Source organism: Lepisosteus platostomus, chromosome 4 (genome assembly GCF_059453375.1).
Source record: "Lepisosteus platostomus isolate fLepPlt1 chromosome 4, fLepPlt1.hap1, whole genome shotgun sequence".
NCBI classification, from domain to species: domain Eukaryota; kingdom Metazoa; phylum Chordata; class Actinopteri; order Semionotiformes; family Lepisosteidae; genus Lepisosteus; species Lepisosteus platostomus.
In genome coordinates, this window is record NC_142614.1 from 53,900,845 (window position 1) to 53,920,072 (window position 19,228).

At 35.0% G+C, this 19,228-nt stretch overlaps 1 protein-coding gene and 1 long non-coding RNA gene across 3 annotated transcripts in view; one reads left to right on the forward strand and one right to left on the reverse strand.

Annotated features, from left to right (window-relative positions):
• sncaip (synuclein, alpha interacting protein) overlaps positions 1-12,960 on the reverse strand; it is a 53,132-nt gene extending 40,172 nt beyond the window's left edge. The window contains exon 1 of one of the 2 annotated variants that reach the window (XM_088629874.1): positions 12,692-12,960. The gene's annotated coding sequence lies outside the window, so the exon portion shown is untranslated. The remainder of the gene's footprint in view (positions 1-12,691) is intronic. The other variant, XM_088629876.1, reaches the window with a different exon arrangement.
• The window catches only part of LOC148673430 (uncharacterized), a 399,373-nt gene that overhangs the window by 351,745 nt on the left and 28,400 nt on the right, over positions 1-19,228 (forward strand). The gene's annotated exons all lie outside the window — the stretch shown is intronic.

Here is a 19,228-nt window from a genome sequence, read left to right on the forward strand (position 1 = left end):
AGCACTGGTGTCATCTATCACCACTGCTACCTTACCAGAGAAAATGTTTTACTCTAAATTAATTCTCAGCAGCAGTATTTTTGGAATAGGAGATGAAGATTTCCTAGCTCTGTGAAAGCATTTATGAAGCTGCTCTCAGGTCAAATATCTACACAGAGTAACAAAAGAAAGTCAAATATTTTTTATATTTGTCCATTTCTCTGCTGTTTCCTGACCATATTTTTTAAATGCATTAAAACAAACAGCATTTTACATGGAGTGCATCAAACTTAACAATACAGTAGAATAAGTTATAATAATAACTGAAATACATCTAAACATTGAAACTTATTTTTCTAGATATTAAAATGCATCTTTAAATGCACATTTGTTTAGAATTATGCATGAAATTGGAAATGTGTAGAACATTAGAATGTACTGTATTAAATATGATTTATGCAATACAAATTTTTCTTTACATTATGAGTCCAAGTCTTCAATTGTGTGCTAAGTGCAAAGGAAGTTACTTAAGCAAACACAGTTTTTAGTCATTTCCTAAAATTCAATATCATTAAAACAAAAGAATTCATCATTAAATTTGGAATACTTCAATTGGAATTTCGCATCACAACCAACTCTGATGAACCAAAGCAAACTCAACTGCATGACAGAAATTAATAGGTACACTCATCTACTTTGTTGTCTTATGGTCACTGAAAATGATGCAGTATATCATTTTACATTACTTAACATGATTCTCAAATCTAAAACAAATCTATATTTTATGTTGACTCCTAGACCTTTAATTTGATTCTGAATAAACACAAAACATTACAAAGAGCAGAAATCTACACCACATAAATATGGATTCACAGACTTTGGGGAAACTCTGAGTGAAGTGTTTGATCATCAGTGTGAAAGTGTGTGGTACTCTTAGCTCCTTCAACAACTTGTGCTGCAGACACAAGCCTGTTCTTTAAATTATAAATTGTGGTGAAAAAAGCCAAAACCTTCATTTTTATGATGATGAATCTTTAGATGCTTGTATGTCAGCAAAGCAACTAAACAAGATCCTGTTTCTGTAGCAACTGGTTCTTGCGGTAATATTTTATATTGACCTGACAATTCTGAAAATGTTAAAGGTTTATCGTATTTTGACATTAGGAGCACTGATTTCTTCAGGAAGATGAAAAGGGGATAGAAAATAATATTTCAGTTCCCAACTTAACAGCCAGCATTCAAAATGCTGTCAGAAAGTGTAAATAAAAATGTTTTCATTATACAAACATCATTATCCAAATAGGAATTTTCTTATGATTATGCAAAAAAAAAGTTCCAATAAGAAAATTTAGTTTCAGTAAACTAAAAAAAAAACTTTCTGATTTTGATACATGAGTTTTTTCACAAGCAGGTTTCTTAACGTCCATAGAATGGAGTGGCTTGGCAATTCAAGTCAGACAGTCTGAATAAATGTCATTTTCACCCATTGGGATATAATACCTATCCAGTAGTATTTCAGACTATTCCGTGCACTACTGAGAATTTAGCAACAGGTTAGCTTTATTATACTCTATTGTGGCATTTCTTTTCTTCTGGAATGTGACTGAAGAAAGGAAATATTGAATAGGTTTTGAAAGATTTCCCAAATTCTACTTTTTCTTACCTTACTAAAGTATTAACAGCTTACAATCACGTGCAATGGTCAGAGCCACAAAAAGAAATATCACCCTGCATCTTTTAAATCATAGACAGCTACTTGTTTTCATTAAGAATTACTGAGATGAAACACTGTGAAGTGAATCCAGTATCACTTACATACTGATGCATCTTGTTAATAGCATTCCTGTTCCAATGAAGCCCCAGTTGTCTTGTGAAAAATGAGTAGCAGGCATGAGATCCTAAGTCCTTATCAGCCACTAACTCATGCTAACCTGCAAGTGACCTTAGACAAATACATAAATCAACCCTCTTGCTCTTCAAGTACTCAAATCTTCTCAGCCATTGCACTTACAAGAACCTTAAGTACACTCCAGAACAGGCTCTCACATACTGGGAAAACAACAGTTATCCCAACAGTTTAAACAATAAGAAGTTATTAAAAAAAGAAATAATGCAGAGAAAGGTTAGGCTTCTACTCAGGTATGAAACTGACTTCTGACTACTTCATTTTCACTGTAAAACCTTAAACCCTCTCACATCTGGTAACTATCTACCATAAACTTGAGCCAAGATATTAAGATCACCCACCATTAATGTTGAGCTTTAAATGGTAGAAAAGTAAGAAATCCTTTTCCTTTCCTTTCTTTCATAATGCATTTGAGACTGAATTTAAGCACATTATAAACAGCTTCAGAGCCATGCAAATAAGCATGCAGCCCTACAAAAAGGAGAGCACCGTATTACCACGTTCTGCAGCGGCCAGATAATTCACCATAATCTGTGTGACTTCATTTTATTGTTGTATTAATCAAGATTAACCAAATTCACCTGCAAAGAAAATTAATATCTGAACCCTTTAGACTAAAGGAAAAAAATCAGGTTTTAAAAATGGGGCATTCTTCATTTATGATTCATCAAAACAGGACATCATTGGAAAGTGGTGACGCCAGGCAAGGCTGTAAATGTAAATGGTCTTAACTGATTAACATACTGCAAAAAGAATCCGTTCTGGCACAACAGAAACAACTGCTGGAGTGTGATTTACTGACCACATGTAAGCTTAATGAAACAAAATTAGTGTTCATTAAAATGAGTGTTTACTGAAAAATAAGCTGGTGAAAATGGTTTGGCAAGGGAAAGATCTTGGCTTGAAGAAGAAATTCTTGGTTTTCCACAGCAGACAAGTAAACAAAAATGTTAAGAACTTGGCTTTAGTATAAAGCTAGAAATATAGAATTATACATGAAATACTACATTCTGGTCATCATGTAAACACTGGTGTCACCACTACACAGGCAGGGGAGACAACTGTCTCGACTAAATGTATCTGATTGTGATGTTTGCATCACGAATAAGATTAAAACTATCTGCAACATAAGAACAATATTTTTAATTAATTGAACTTTTCAACTCAAAGAAAGAGCAGCAATCCTGGGACTATCGGTATGTACAATTATGGAAAATCAGCCTGTACATCAGGTAAATAAGACATATGTTTTATGATGTCTATTCTGAATGTTCCCTACTTGAAGCTATAACTTTCAGTATTTTGAAAACTTTTAACATCTATTAAATGAAGATTATTGGGTCATTAATGATACTGCATTAGGTCTTAAAGAGTACTTCAAAAACTCAACTGCCAGTTGTCTTGCCAAGACCCACATGAAGAGATTCTAATGAAAAACGTAATGAGCTAAGCAGCCAACGGCTACACATTCCTGGATGAGACCACTTCTTCTTGCATAAGGCTATTTCTTTTTTTTAGAGAAATGGAGAATGTTTTATAGATTTAAGTTCAGATTTTGAAGCCAATTACTTGCTTCAGCGGTGAGCTGTTGGTGAGGTGATTGCTGTTCTACAATCACAGGACACATTGGGTCTGATCCTCTATAGATGCTAGTTGAGACTGCTGAAACAACTATGTTTACATTAAGCATTAAAGTGTTGTGATTGTACTAATACATAATATTTGGACTTCAAATACAGATGTCCTTTCTCTTTTTGGATCATTCACAGTGTGGTTTTCACAGATAATTGCTTGAAATAATCAGTTTTTCTATTAATCCCAGTCAATTTATTCTGTTGATGTTTGAATGTCTGTACAGTACATCCAGATTCTCAAGTAAAGTATTTTTAAACAGGGAGTACTAAGTAGGCATGGATTGGTTACACAGATACAATGGTTCTTTAATTTAGTAATTAACAGCATTTAATAATTTTAAAGGCAGTTAAAAAGTCACTCCCTCAATCTTGACAGATTCTAAAAAAAATGACTTCACAAGAACATATAAACTGAAAAAAATGAGTATTTTCATAATATTATGATTCATGTTAGGGAGCTTTATTGCTCTCAGAAAGTTTTTTCTGTGTAGTTTCTGAGGTGCTACACTTATCACGGTGTCATTTGGCAACTGTGAATACACATCATCTTCTGACACAGAGATAATCTTCCAAACCTGATTCATTAGGAATTTTTAGCATCATATACAGAAACAGAATTCTGTTTGAATATACAATAAGGGGCATGAAACCAAAACTATCATTCTTATTAGTCAATCATAATAATAATGTTACATCTTAGAATTACTGACTGGTTGGTAATTTTTTATATGATACTGTTTATTTTAAAATGCACAATGATGTATGCAGATTAAAAATCTAACATATCTGAGAGCATACTGTTGTACAAAAGTCTTAGACATCATAGACACAACCACAATTTACAGGGGTATTCTGAGTTTAAACAATTTACTTAAAGTTTTCACTGGCGTTTCTACTGTGACGTCAACTTTCACTGTTATTACTGAAAGTTAGTTTGAGTGAGAAGAAACCAAACTTGTCATGCAGCCATTCAGTGTGCTCTAGATTTGTACTATAGATTGGAAGGTTGTGGTTTTTAATCCCAGGTGTGGTACTGCTGTTGTAACTTTGAACAACGTAATATGCTTATATTGATGCATGGCTGTGTACATGAGTATTAGTGGAGGAAAGTGACACTTAAAAAATGTCAGACAGATCATTTACTGTATGTTGAGCAAATCTTCAGAAATTGTGATTACAGCAAAGGTAATTTAAGGTAAATTATATATGAGCACAGTGTTGTAGTGGCTTATCCATCACAGTTAGCAATAAAATATGTTACTTGTCATTAACTTCATTTGTTTCTCTCTACATATTTTGTACTACAAAATAAATAATACAAAATGAATAAATCTTAGCATGAAACAAGATGGCTACAGACATATTCTGCAGACACAGACCTATTCAAGGTATACAAAACTTGCATTACAGTATACGAAGAATAAAATGTCATAAAGTATTACTACACATTTTGTATGCCTGTGTTATTCTATCCTAAATATTTTCTTGAATTTATATTAAATGTTCTTTACATTTCAATAAAACTCCTTCCACAAGATTGAAATGTTGTTTAACAAACCAGCTAAACTTTTTACAATTGTACATCATATGTAATGCAACAGACTGTTTTATGGAACTACATGACTTTTACATCAGGATATGAACCCTGTGGTTTAATCAGAGGAGTAACTAAACCTACAGTATTAGCATCTTAAAATGTGTGTACAGCGCAGACAAAAAGATATGAAATACTGTGACATAGAACTGTAAAATGTGTTGGGTTAATCAAATTTAGATAAAAAACATGAAAATCTATAGAAGAACAATATTTGAAAATGTCCTCAATTAAGATCATGTTCATGTGTTATTCAATTTCAATACAAGACAAAGTGTATGACGTTTAGACGTACAGCCTATGAATGTGTTTAGCTCTGTTGATGATAATCTTACAATTCAAAAAACATCACAGGCAAAAAGCAGTCTTAAACCACATTTCGTCTGAACCTGCAAATAATGCATGGATAAAATGTTAAAAACATAGTTAAAAATAAAAGTTATGGATGAAATGTAAACATATTCCCTTTCCCCTAAATTAAATACTGTTACAGTATATTGTTAACTGTATAACAGTTGTAGTGATATGGTATAGTGAATCAAACTATATTTGAGAAAAAGAATTACAGAAACAATGAATGAAAATTCACCTGAAAACACTTAATATACAAACACATTAGATTTCAAAAATAGCTTTAAACTCAATTCTCACCTCCTTAACTTGTTCAGCTCTTTGTCTTTCCCCAGACAGATCCCTAGTAGTCACTTCTTGTGAGAACCAGCACTGACAGTACGAGCAAGACGGGCAATAATCAGTTACTGTAAATAAAACCTCCTTAAAAGTCATCATTAAAAGCTGTGTTCCTTCGTTATTATCTGCAGACAGAAAACCAGCTTCTTCTGCCAGAAGTCTACATGCTGTGCAGTAGATGAAATTATTTTTACAGTGCCAGTCCTATAACAATTTTGGTTCACCTCAAATATTTCTGCATGAACTCAGAACTCTGTAATGATCATCAAGATATAAATGTGAGAACAAAAGTACTTCCTACTCCATGCTAAAAGGTAATTTGAGAGGGAGTTTTAGCTACTTCCTAGCAACCGGAACAAACACAAGAGCATTTTCAAATCAGACAATGAGCATCTGTGTTAGCATCTAGCATGCTTAAAGAAAAGCAACCACTTGTTACAACTGTAGATATGAATCATTCCAAAACTAACAGTGCCTTTGAAGTGTGTGTCTTAAAAGTGCTCTACAAAGAACACATTTTTCAACTTCCAGAGCAAAAAAAGTAACTGCTGCTTCTTTGATAGAGGGGCAGCAAAGGGGGTAAAAAAGATTCACATTTGCCAGTTTGTGTAAGACAGAGACACAAGTGATTCTAAACAGCCACAAAAAGGCTGCAACCAAAGGAATGGACCTTAACATCAATCAGGTTTTGAAGGATAAATACACTTTCTGTGGCTCCATTTTGGAGTTCTCACCCATCAGACAATGAAAGTGCACTACTAGTACATACTGCATGCTGTTTACTTAACATTACATAGGAGAGACAACAACAGAAGAAGAATATCTGCTGCCCCCTGGGTATCCTCCCAGCTGCTCACGCTTACTCTACTCCCTCCTAATGCACACCCCTCACCTTCCCAACCAGGAGCCAGAACCATTTCGTCTGTGGACCCAGTGGCCCAGGCACTGGAGACTCAATCCTTCTTCCTCAGTGCCCCGGATTCCTGCTTCCATTCGGCAGCTCATCTGCTCAGCACCGGCTCGGCTCCACCTAATCCTCCTGCTCCTCCTCTTCTATGCAAGAACTCTACCCTCGCCCCTTCTCTTCATACCTCGCCCACGCCTCTTCCACTCTCTCTGGTTGTCTCAGAAATAGTTCGAAGACCTATTCGAACTATATCGAAGGTATAACTATACACAGATACCTTCCTGCCCGCTGCAGATACTCTGCCCAGCTCCTGCTCCTTACCCCCTGCTTCCAGCTTGGGCCATTGTGAGACTGTGTTGATGGAATCAATATGGCCAGCAGCCATATTACCCTGCAACTCACAACTGGCAACCCACTGAAGCTGAGCTGGTGTGAACCTTGTCAGTACCTGGATGGGAAGAGGTATTAATGGGGCCAGCAGGGTGCACTCACCCTGCAGTCCGTGTGGGTCCTAATGGCCCAGTACAGTGACAGGGGCACTATACTGTAAAAAGGCGCCGTCCTTCGGATGAGACGTAAAACCGAGGTCCTGACTCTCTGTGGTCATTAGGGTGTTTCTTGAAATGAAAGGGGTGTAACCCTGGCATTCTGGTCAAATTTCCCATTGGCCCTTACCAATCATGGCTTCCTAATAATCCCCATCTATGAACTGGCTTCATCACTCTGCTCTCCTCCCCACTGATACCTGATGTTTTGTGAGCGTTCTGACGCACTATGGCTGCCGTCGCATCATCCAGGTGGATGTTGCACATTGGTGGTGGTGGAGGGGAGTCCCCATTACCTGTAAAGCGCTTTGAGTGGAGTGTCCAGAAAAGTGCTATATAAATGTAAGCATTTAATTATTTTTATTATTAACTCTTCTCCTGTTCATCAAGATGCCACTCTACCACTGATGCTTGCTATCCCTGCTCCCTTTCCCATTCTGCCCTTTGCTCACTTCTGAATTAGCTCACTAATGCACCTGTACACATTCTGGTTTAACACGCAGCATAATTGATCCCTCCATTTCATAACTTTCCTGCTCCCACGTTTTTCCAATGCACTATGCAACTATTGTCCATACTAGACCTATTTAAAGCAACAGGACAAAACATTTATCTTTTTTCACTTACAAGTTCCATTCAATGCTCCATTTCTCAGATGACTTTTTCTCACTGATGAGAAAATTCTCACACATTGAGTGGAACAGAGAAATTTTGAAAAGAGAAGAAAGGAAACAACATTTTGGCTGTTGAAGCCAAAAAGTTGTGTTTCCTTTTTTTTAAAGCATGGAATAAACCTTAACTTGTTCCTAGTACAGGTTAGGTTTCATTTTGCACACCACTTACAAAAACAGTTTTAAAAAAATGTTACTATTGCAATAACAATACAACATCAGCACAAAATGCACCGCTACCATCCTGTAGGCTTATACTGTACTTTGAAGCAACTTTTGTAGGATTTTGTAAATAAATGTAAATTAACCTTGTCCACTTCCATTTCTGCTAGATATTTCCTGAATGTAATTCACATATGGGGTAGATTTATTATGCACATATATCATTGACTGTATTTTTGTCTGATTAATATGAATTTGATTTTCTTCCTTATCACAATTTTAATTAAATCAGAGAACTCAGAATTAACAGTGGGATGCAAGTGGAAATTGAGTGGAAGCTCATTTAAAAACAAAGAACAGGTGTCACTACTTTATCCAGAGGATTGTGAGAGTACAGAACAAGCTATCCAGCCATGCTGTTGAAATAACACTCTGGTTTCTTCCAAAAACAGGGCCAGATGAGATCATCAGATCAATTAGCTATTACAAAATGGGCTAGATGGACGAAATGGCCTTCTGTTGTTTGTAAACATTCCTATATTTGTATAATGAAAGATCAGAAATGACATAATTTTCCACTTCCGTTCATTAATTAATTTTCCAATTTCCATTATGAAAGTTTTCATCTTCCACTGATAACCTGTCAAAATGCCAACTTGACTGAAAGCTGATTCTCATCTTTTCAGATCTGCTCTTTAGATTATTTTCATCATTTTTCATCACGGTTATCTTTCCCTATTTAATATTCTAATGTTCCAACAACACCTATAGTAAATTATTTACTGAAATGTGTGAAAAGACAATAATAATAGGATGATAATTTACAGGATCTGTGCTCTTTGCAAGAATTTCAAACTTAACTTAGTTTGATTAAGTAACATGAAAGGAAGGATGTTTCATTGTAAATGAAATAATAAAGAGGCAACACAAATTCAGTAATAATAAAAAAAACAGCATGAACAATGGATGATTTGGTTAAACAATGCTTCTCTTTTACTGGATAAAAGATATAGTATGGAAAGTGAGTAAAATTACTCATTGTTAGTATTACAATCTTGAGATGCGTTCACACCTGAACAATTGTATTGTTAAACTTCTAAAAACTACTAAAATTAACCTACTTATTAAACTTAACAGCTCCTGGTTGTGTGATCCAAACCAAGCAGCTGTGTAAAAAAGGTTCCCATATGTAGCCATGATAGTTTTCTTTCACAAGTTAATCATACCAAAAACCTGTCAGTTCTTTGCTTTTGACAGTCACAATCAATTTATAACCAACAGTTTCACTTATTAACAATTAAGATCTAAAGCTGTCTAATCTGTATTTGTTATTAAGTGTGACATACTGTAGAATACACAGGTGGGGTCACAAAAATATAATAGACATACTGTAGCATTTGCACAGACGCAGGGATCTTAAAAACAAATGCATTTTCCATATTTCTCAGGTTTACACTATTAATGCCTTTCTAACATTCCAATTGATAGTAACTGGCATTTCGTAGAGAATATTGAACAGCAAAATGTTTCGTATTTCACTACTGTCCTCATGCCTAATCTCTCAAGAATAGGGTAGACTTAGCGTTAATTTATTAACTGTGTTTGCATGGTGCTTCTCATACAAAGTTACCAAATAACTTATTTATGGGAGAGGACCCACTTCATCCACTGCTGAAGTACACTGGATGATGGACGGTAGCCATTATTAGCTAGCACTGTGTGAAGCTAGCATTGTGTGAAGGGTATAGTTTTATATGTACTGTAGTGTGTAGACTACAGTACATATAAAACTATACCCTTCACACAATTTTATATGTGAAACTTGTTTTCACACAATGCTCATTGAGGAATAATAACTGATCCCTGCAATTCACAGAAAACATGGCTACCCTTATACAGTAAATATTTCCCACTGCTTTTAGGAACAAAGGCCAAATGGGGAATAAGTAATTTGAAGAGTTCCTTTCTGACACTAAAATAAAAATCACTGTATTACCACATAACAGTCTTTAGTCAAAACAACATTTTAGTCATAATTCCTTAAAAAAAGTTCAAGTCATAAAATAGTCAATCTGTTAAACCTCTGTGGCAAACACACAGCAGAACTGTAATTGCTGGACCTTTTAAAACATGTCCTGTACTCCTGTTCTACTGAACCCCATAAACAATGGTTTTTCAAACGCATTTTCCCTTTCACACAATATTACTTGCAAATTCAGAAAACAACCATTGCCCTGCGAAGAATGCAAGCATTTCCTGTGGAAACTGTATGTTTGCCAACATTGTGTGCTTTACTGAAAAACATGGCATATCACAAAGGACAAAGTAGCTTTTTTAGATTACCACCTGGCAATGAGATCATCGCTGGTCGGTGGTTAAAAATAGTCTTTACACTTTGCAATATTCTAAAGAGTGCAAACAAGATAAAGTACCTCAAAAAACTGCTAAGCTGGCAGAAGCTGCACTGATTTTTTCAAAACTAAAAAATCCTAATAACTGCACAAAGGTCTGCATTTACAAAGACTTTAACAGGCAACAAATTCAACAAAAAATGTGTTAAAACACAAAGATTTAAGGATGTATTTGGTAAGAAAAAAAACCAGGGTGGCACAGTGTTTAGCATTGCTGCCCAGCTACACTGGGGCCCTATACTCAATTCCAGACCTGGGTTGCTATCTGTGTGGTGTTTGTATGTTCTCCCTGTGTTTGTGTGGGTTTCCTCCGAGTGTTATAGTTTCCTTCCACAGTCCAAAAAGCTACTGGTACAGTAGGTTAACTGGCTTCTGGGAAAATTATCCCTGGTGTGAGTGTGTCTGTGTTTGCCCTGTGATAAATGGGTGTCCCATCCAGGGTGTACCCTGCCTTTTGCCAATTGCTTGCTTGGATAGGCTCTGGCTCCCCCACAACCATGGATTGGAAGAAGTGGTCAGAAAATGGGTGGATGGATGTCTTGTTTGATGCTCACCTCATAACCAAACTTAATTACATCTTCACAAATCTGAAATCCAGCTACAGTATACAGAGAATCTAGTTTTGCTAAAGTATTGGAAATTGTTAAATGGATAAAATAAATTTATCCATCCTCTACAATGGCAACTAGTTAACAGTTTTAATTCCTTTTCTACTGAAACTATGCTTTTTCAAAGATGAACATGTAAGAAGGTTTCATGACTGAATACAATGGATCTTTTGTTGTGACTCATCATGAAATCTCAAAACTGTTCCTACTTGCTTATACAAGGCAGCAGTCTGTCTGATGTCCCATTCGTAAAATCAACCATGGTGAGACCATGCATTTAATTGTATCATGTATGTTTACTTTATTCTCTTTTAAAATTACAGAAGATGTAAATTGTTTGATTTTGGGTTGCTAGTTTTACCTTCGGTCAAACACGGTCATAAGTATAAGCCAACAGTGGATAAAAAGTCCATACTGATCAGCATTTATTGTTAGTAGCATCAGCCACTGAAATAATGTATAGTAATTCCTCTGCCAACCTATTCTTTTAGTAACTGTTTTTACTATAGCAGTTGTTCATCTGGTGACAGATCTGGTGATAGAAGACCAATTTTGCATTTATGAGTAAAATTCTGTCAAAGGCCAACACAGGTAATAATTTCAAGCATTCTGATCCTCTTGTCTGTGGTGCAGAGCTCCCATCTGCTAACTCCATTGTGTTTAAACGTGTATTGATTTTTTTCAGTCGTCACAGCATATGTGTCAAACTGCCACTGTACATGATGAGCACATATTGTGTGGAATGCAGAGCTAACTCTTATCACACTCAAACCCCCCACCACTCCAATTTTCCACTTTCGTTTTAATCTAAGAAAAGCTTACATGCTGATTTTGCAATGAAATGTAATTTAAATTGAATGATTTCGGAATTAAAGTTAAGATGCTTTGTGTATTCCCATTTTCGTTAAAGCCATTTCCACATACAACTGCTATTCCGTGACAACACTACACGCATATGATTCACAGCTCAGAGGAAACAAAGCAGTTACAGGCAAGCACATAACGATCTACTTTTTTACCCCCCCAAAAAAAAACTATAACCGAAAAACATAATACAACTTCGATACTTCAAGATAAGAAATTGTGTGACCAAATAACAAATAAACGCTATTCCTTTTTCTTTGATTCACAATACTGTAGCATCTCCATTTCCACACTAACACCAGTTTACACTGATCATCCTGAGCAATCTTGAGAAATGACGGAGGGGTTTCTCCAATCAAACTCGTTTGTATTGAAAAATAAGACTTCAAGCCATAAATAAGGGGCTAAGGGCGGTGTTTCTCCCTGTTCAAGATTGTTAGAACTGAAGCGCATAACTCCACGTTTTAAACATAAAAAGGAAATAATGGTAATAATAGTAAGAGTAATCACATGTTAAATATGAATATACAATATAAAGTAAAAGTTATAATAACGCCCCGTACATAAAAAAGAAAAACGCATTTCTATAGTCTTCAGTTCCGAAGACCTTTTGTGTTTTCAATGCCTTAAGAACTATAATGAATACTATGCTATACATTCACTAGAAGCTGGTCTTTTCAGACGTCAGAAGAGTAAGGCGTTCATTTGTTTTATCTTTACCTTTTATAAAGCAGCTGATCCTAGGTTTTCCAGTTGTTCTCGATGCGGATTATATTCGCCTCCGCCACTGTCCCCCAACGCCGCTGGTGAACTAGTGCACAGTAACGGTACAGGATTTGGGACTGTGAGCTCAGTGTCAGCTCTGCTTAGTTTTCCTCTTCTTACCGGAAACAGAGCTCTCGGATACCCCAATCTTGGATAATGAAGGAAATGCGGTTTCCTTGTGCAGTGTTTTCTCAGTCAGTACGGTCCGTTAGAAATTCCTGCTGTACAAATGAGCTTTACGGTATTGCTTAAGAGTTTTCATTTAATTGAGTGGAAAAAAGTGCAGATATAAATATCTACATTGTTTGTATTTCTTATTGCGTAAAAGGCATGCACAGTCAGCAGATATTAGACAGTTAATGCTGGAAGTAAAACAATTGTTTGGAGCAACCGAAAAAGGAAAACCGCTAGATATTTTTGCCGTATAAACGTTGCCTGTAGAAACACTTATTACATTCCTGTTTTGAACAATAACGAATTCATATAATTATTATGGATTAATGAAAAATAATATCAAAATAATTAAGTTACATTGGTATATCTATAACTTTAGGAGAGAAAATACAAATGGTACACTTTCTCCATGGCTAATGGTGTATCTATCCATCCATTTTCTATCCGGGCACATGGTGGGATACAGTACATCCTGGATGGGATGCTAGTCCATAGAAAACACATACAGTACAGTACATACACACTCACACTAGAGACAATTTTCCCAGAAGTCTCTTAATCTACCAGTATGTCTTTGGACTGTAAGAGGAAACCAGAGCACTCAGGGGGAACCCATGCAAATGTGGAGAGAACATAGAAACTCTACACAGATAGCATCACTGGTCCAGAATTGAATCCACTGCCCATGTCCTACAAGGCAGCAAAGCTAACCGCTGCACTATCATGATGCCCATATCTGACTGTAGAGAAATATAACAAGGCTGCTTTACAGGAATTTTCTTTGAAATCATATCATAAATATGGCAAAATAAGTGTCTAAGTACACTTCAGACTTTACGCTGCTATCCTTGCTACTATTTATTTTTCTGTTTCTAGTGTTGACGTCTATAGTTCCCAGGGTCTTATTATTACAACTGATTGAAAGCTGTAAGTAGAAAAATTAAGAATAGTAGAATATGCTATCCTTTTTAGTTTATGAGCCTTTAAAGAGAACAAAAAAAGGCCACCAGTTTAGAACAAGCATGTGTCCCAGTAGAGGAGAGCAATAATTCAATTGAAGCACTGAGTGTAGAATTCACAATCCCCTCATTTTAAAATGTGTTTATGTCAGGTCCAATTTGGTAGGTCTTCACTTGTCAGTAAAAGTGTACAGTTTCAGACCATTGGGAAATTGCACAGTAAATTCATTTTTGTCAATGAAAATAACAGATAGGAAACATAATTCTGATTTTACACTAGGGGTACATTAATCTTGCCCTGTTCCACATGTACATCAAAATTGTAGGGAAAGACTCAATGGGTACATAGCACATCATCCTCTTGGGAGGAAAGTTGGTGGCTAGCATAGTAACACTGAGTACCTTTTATAAAATGAAAACAATTCAAAATACCTCAAATCTTCAGGAAGGACACTTCACCATTTCTTAAAATGTTACCTGATAATATAGGTTTCTGACCATCATCATTTGAATAGTAGGTACTTTTTTCTAAAATTTCACAGTGTGCATTTTAAAATCCTTCCAATTATGTGCTTAGGTAACACATATTGTAGGTACAGTACATGTATGTTATCAAAAAAGTTCCAATATACTTGTAACAATAGCCTCTTACTGTAGAGAAATGTTAATACTTGCTTTAAAACAAAATAATTAATAGTACTCCCTATTTGTTAAATATACAGTATATATTTGCTCTCTAAGAGTAAAATTAAAACATTTGCATTGAAGATTTCTGAAGAATTACTGAAGATTTCAAATGTCTAAATTATGTTCTTCTACACTAGTTTTAGAATTATTTAGCTAGGACTGTAATATTTTTACTTTAAATTTAAAAAGGTTCTTCATACAACATCAAAAAATGGCTTGAAACATGTTTCATAACACCATAAAAATTTCTGGACTTTCACATTTCACGACTTTCAAATTAATAGCTTGCTAAAATAAAATAAAAAATCCTTAATAATGCGATAAAATATAAAATCACTATTAAAACCTAATCTTGTCCCCAGGATCATCATTTTGCTCTCAGTGCTTTCAGTTATTAATGAAGAAAGTGCCCCATATAGATGTACTGTAGCAATGAATTTTATCATTAACTTTGTGGCACCCTGCTACAAAGGGTAGAGTGCTGTACACCTGGGATCAGTTTAGTAGAATATGCTACTATGTACCAACAGAACATTTACATGAGTAACCATTCTTAGTACAGTGACCATTCTGACCTCTCCAGCTGATGAATACCACAGGTAATGACACATAAAATAATGCTCAGCGGGATAAGTATATGATACTAGTTTAGCTGTACACAGCAAAATTCTGGTTAACTAGGTCCTTCCTTTGTTAATGAATTATGCAAGTCAGTTTGGATGTACAGGAATAGTGAAAGAGGGACAAAGATAGCACAGGTTCTGTATCATTTAGCTGAACTATTTTCTATAACATTTTTATTGTTTCTCTTAGTCTTGATTTGACAAAGCCCTATAATATTACTTAGATTTCTGCACATGTGAAATCTTTGGATGAGATACTACTGTATATCACTGTACATTATTAATTGTTACGGTACTGTAGATATTAATTTTGGTATAGTGAAGAGAATAGACAAGTAGCAAATGTGTGAAAGGTGAAAAACAAATTTATGTTAGGAACCCTTTTAGCATGTCAACCATAGCTAGTACATTGGCCACAATCATAGTTATATGCTGCCCACTATTTATGATGACAAGGGATTTATGTATATTAATTTTAGTTTACTGACGTGTACAGTATAGACTTTTTATTCTCAGTAGGTTTGCTAAGGATAACTAAGAACGGTTACATTTTATAAAATCAAGTTATTATACACAACATATTTCAATTCGACATGCCTGTTTTTTTTAATATTACATTTCAATGGGAAGTCATTTCAATGCGAATCTACTACTCATGCATCTTTAGACTTGTGTTTAAAGGCAAAAGAACATAATGAGAGGAAGCCATCTAAGCCAAAAAATTGCACTCATGGACACTCAATTCATCACATGGACAGCACTAGCTCTTTTTAAACCATTAGGAAAGCTAAGATATCATTTCCTTTATTAAAGGTACTGTAACAGTTGCATTTTTGTACATCAATAACATCATTAATAGTAAGAAAATACAACTAAGTTCATCATTATTTTTGTTTGCAGTCATCTGAATGAGAATGTCATGTACTGTAGGTTTGTAAATAACTGTCCAACAATGCAGCAATGAAGACATTGTCAAAGTCCAGTGGGTACTTTACAAAGGAAGGAATAGCAAGAGACCAACTTTATGTTTGTAAGGAACTTGCCTAAAATATAATGGCATTTTTAAAACATTTTTCAAAATATACTTTTAGAGCATCAACTACTACCTACTAGGACATTGAAAATAACATTACACATCTAAGAATTTTTTAATTCAAAGTGATACAACACATCATAAGCAATTTTCATTATATTTGGCTTTATTTGAATTTGAAGGAACAAAAAAAATAACATCTTTGCAAAATGTATGAGACATCAGTCAGCAGCACAGTGCCATTACAAGCTTTAGTTTCCCACATTTTAGTGAAAGCATTACAGCCTGAATACTTATGACAATACTCAGAGATACATACTATTTTCTGGCTGGATTAAAAATGTAATTTATCTTGCTAGCTAACTGACTGCTATAATGAACATCTTATTATTACTTTCTTTACATGTTTTCACCTCCCCCTGCCCAATGGGGTTTTGAGATTTTCCCTTTAAAACTACTGATTCGAAGATAACATCACTGTTGTTAAGATTAATTTAAACATTAATGCTCCATATGTTTTTCCCAGATGTATTGTTTCATATGTTGCGAAATATTGGTTTGTAATACTTGCACACAAATTGTAAATTTGTCCAAACTGTGTCCGAAATTTTGCAAAAGATGGCCATACCTCATACTGTGAAAAGACTTTGAAAATTTGTTTGCTTTACAGGTGATCAGTTGTGATGAAGTGTCTCCCAAAGTTGGTAAGCTGTAACATTACTCATTGATTGTCACTTGAGCAGAGAATGGATTGGATTCAAAGACTGGAAGATGCACTGTAGAGTTTCTGACAAAAACAAATCACCACTGCCTTCTAAATTGTCCATGAGCTAACAAATTAAATTTACTAGGAGTTTACATTTTAGGTATACATTTTCTGACACTACTGTAAGGTGAGATGTTCAGAGCTGTAAACAAAGAAAGTGAAGCTCCTGTCAATACTGTATGTGTGCAATATTATTATTTTTAATATTCCATTATTTACTCTAAAGATGAAATATTTTAATAAGCAATTCACCTGTGAATAACAAATTTCATACTCACTACATGTTTGTAGTTTTCTATCAGGTAAAAAAAGAAGCTTCTGCCAAATTATTGTTACTATTATAATTTTTCTGCTGTTAGATTTCACCATCCATCTGTCAACCAGTTTTATTACACAATACCTCCTCTGGGTGCTCATCAGTATGAGGGCACCGATTCTTAATATTAAGAGTAAAGAAGTGAATGAATGCTCAATTGCTTGCATTCCAGACATCTTGCGTGTGTGATACGAATGGCCTGTTAGATGTGGCACCAATTGGATTGTGTTACATTGCAAATTAAAACCCACGCTCATATTTTATGGTTGTGTTTTGTAATTTGTAGATTGCCTGAAGTGTTGATTTGTTGTAGACATAAATCTCCCTCAGCAGTGCCGACATGGAATGGGATCAATTGTTATTCATGAAAGAACAAGTCAAACAAACTTCACTTCTTTCATAACCTATTACATTTGATAAGTTTTTGTTTCAGGAGCTTACAAGATAGTAAAATTATTTATTAATGCATGCTGGAGTACTCCTCTGTCACCAAGTAGTGTTCACAAAGTAAGTATTGTTTATAAATAAAAAATACTTAATGGATACTATACTAGAATACTGTAAAATAGTATACTAAAATAGTATATAGTACTATAAGTAGTATAAATACTATAATGGATGCATTCAGAGACATAACATAGACATTTGTTTTTAAATGCTTAAAATGTTTTTAAAGTTAAAAGGGCATGAAATGGAGATGTCCTAGCTTTATATCAATTAAAACTGTACACTGGTTTTCATGTTTCACTGTATACCTCCCAACACTGACTCCACAATGAATGCATTTTTAAAAGGAATGTATCTTTAGATTGAGCTCTATGATGGAGTGGATTGAGTTGGAGTTAAATGTCAACAGCTCCTCAATGTGAGTGAGATGCCTTGCTAGATGTGATTATTTATCTTTGCTGTGCATCATTAAGAGTTTGTTGGACACTCAAAGACCTTATATAATTCATGGAAGATTCTCCATCTATTTCTATGGTGAAATAAATATTTGAAAATATTTTTAATCTCTATTGTTTTAGAAAGTCTATATGGAAGAACCAACAGGAGCAAAAAATGGGAAGACAAAGATGTCTGACTGAGGTCATCAGTCATGTCGTAGAAACCGCAGCTGATAGGGCCATCTGTGAATCACTGGCTCAGAACTAATTTCCACAGGAGTCAGTAGCTTCATGTGCTGCTTCATTTTGGTGAAGGCAGACGAGCAGACCACATAAGACTATATACTTTTAGCCTTTTATCTTCAGTTTGTGTATTGTGAGCTGAGTACTAAAGCTTTACAAATCAACAAGTACGACAGAATATTTTATTATCTTTTTTAATGTCCATAAAACAGAGTCTAAAAGCATTTTCAAGGTCTGTTTTGTCTGCAAGCATGGTGGCATATGCAAGTTCACACAAATTGCTGGTTTAAGTGTAGTGGTGCAAATCATTTGTTAGTGTAGTCAATAGTTTTCTAAAGTGTATGAACAAATTACTAGATATAACATGTATAAATACAAAATGGGAAACACTGAGCTAGATGAGGCTACTTATTGGAAAGACAGGGGTATTTATGTTAACAAATCACTAACATCTTCCAGGCAATGTGGGGAAGCAACACAAAAGGCAAACAAAATGTTAGGCTACAGTATATAGTCAAATAAAGTGATATTACAGTATATTAAAATTGTACAATGCACATGTTAGGCCTCATTTAACATCTTTTGTACAGTTTTGGTCAACACGTTACAAAAAAGATATTGCTGCTCTGAAATTTGAACAGAGGTGAGCAACCAGACTCATTCTGAGATATAAAGAAATATCCTACATGGGCTGAAAGAACTGATTATTTTTCTTCTTGAGCAGAGAAGAGTATGAGGAGAGATGCTATAAAACAACAGAGGAGACTTCTTCAATATGAACTATGAAAAATGAACCAGTATTTCAAG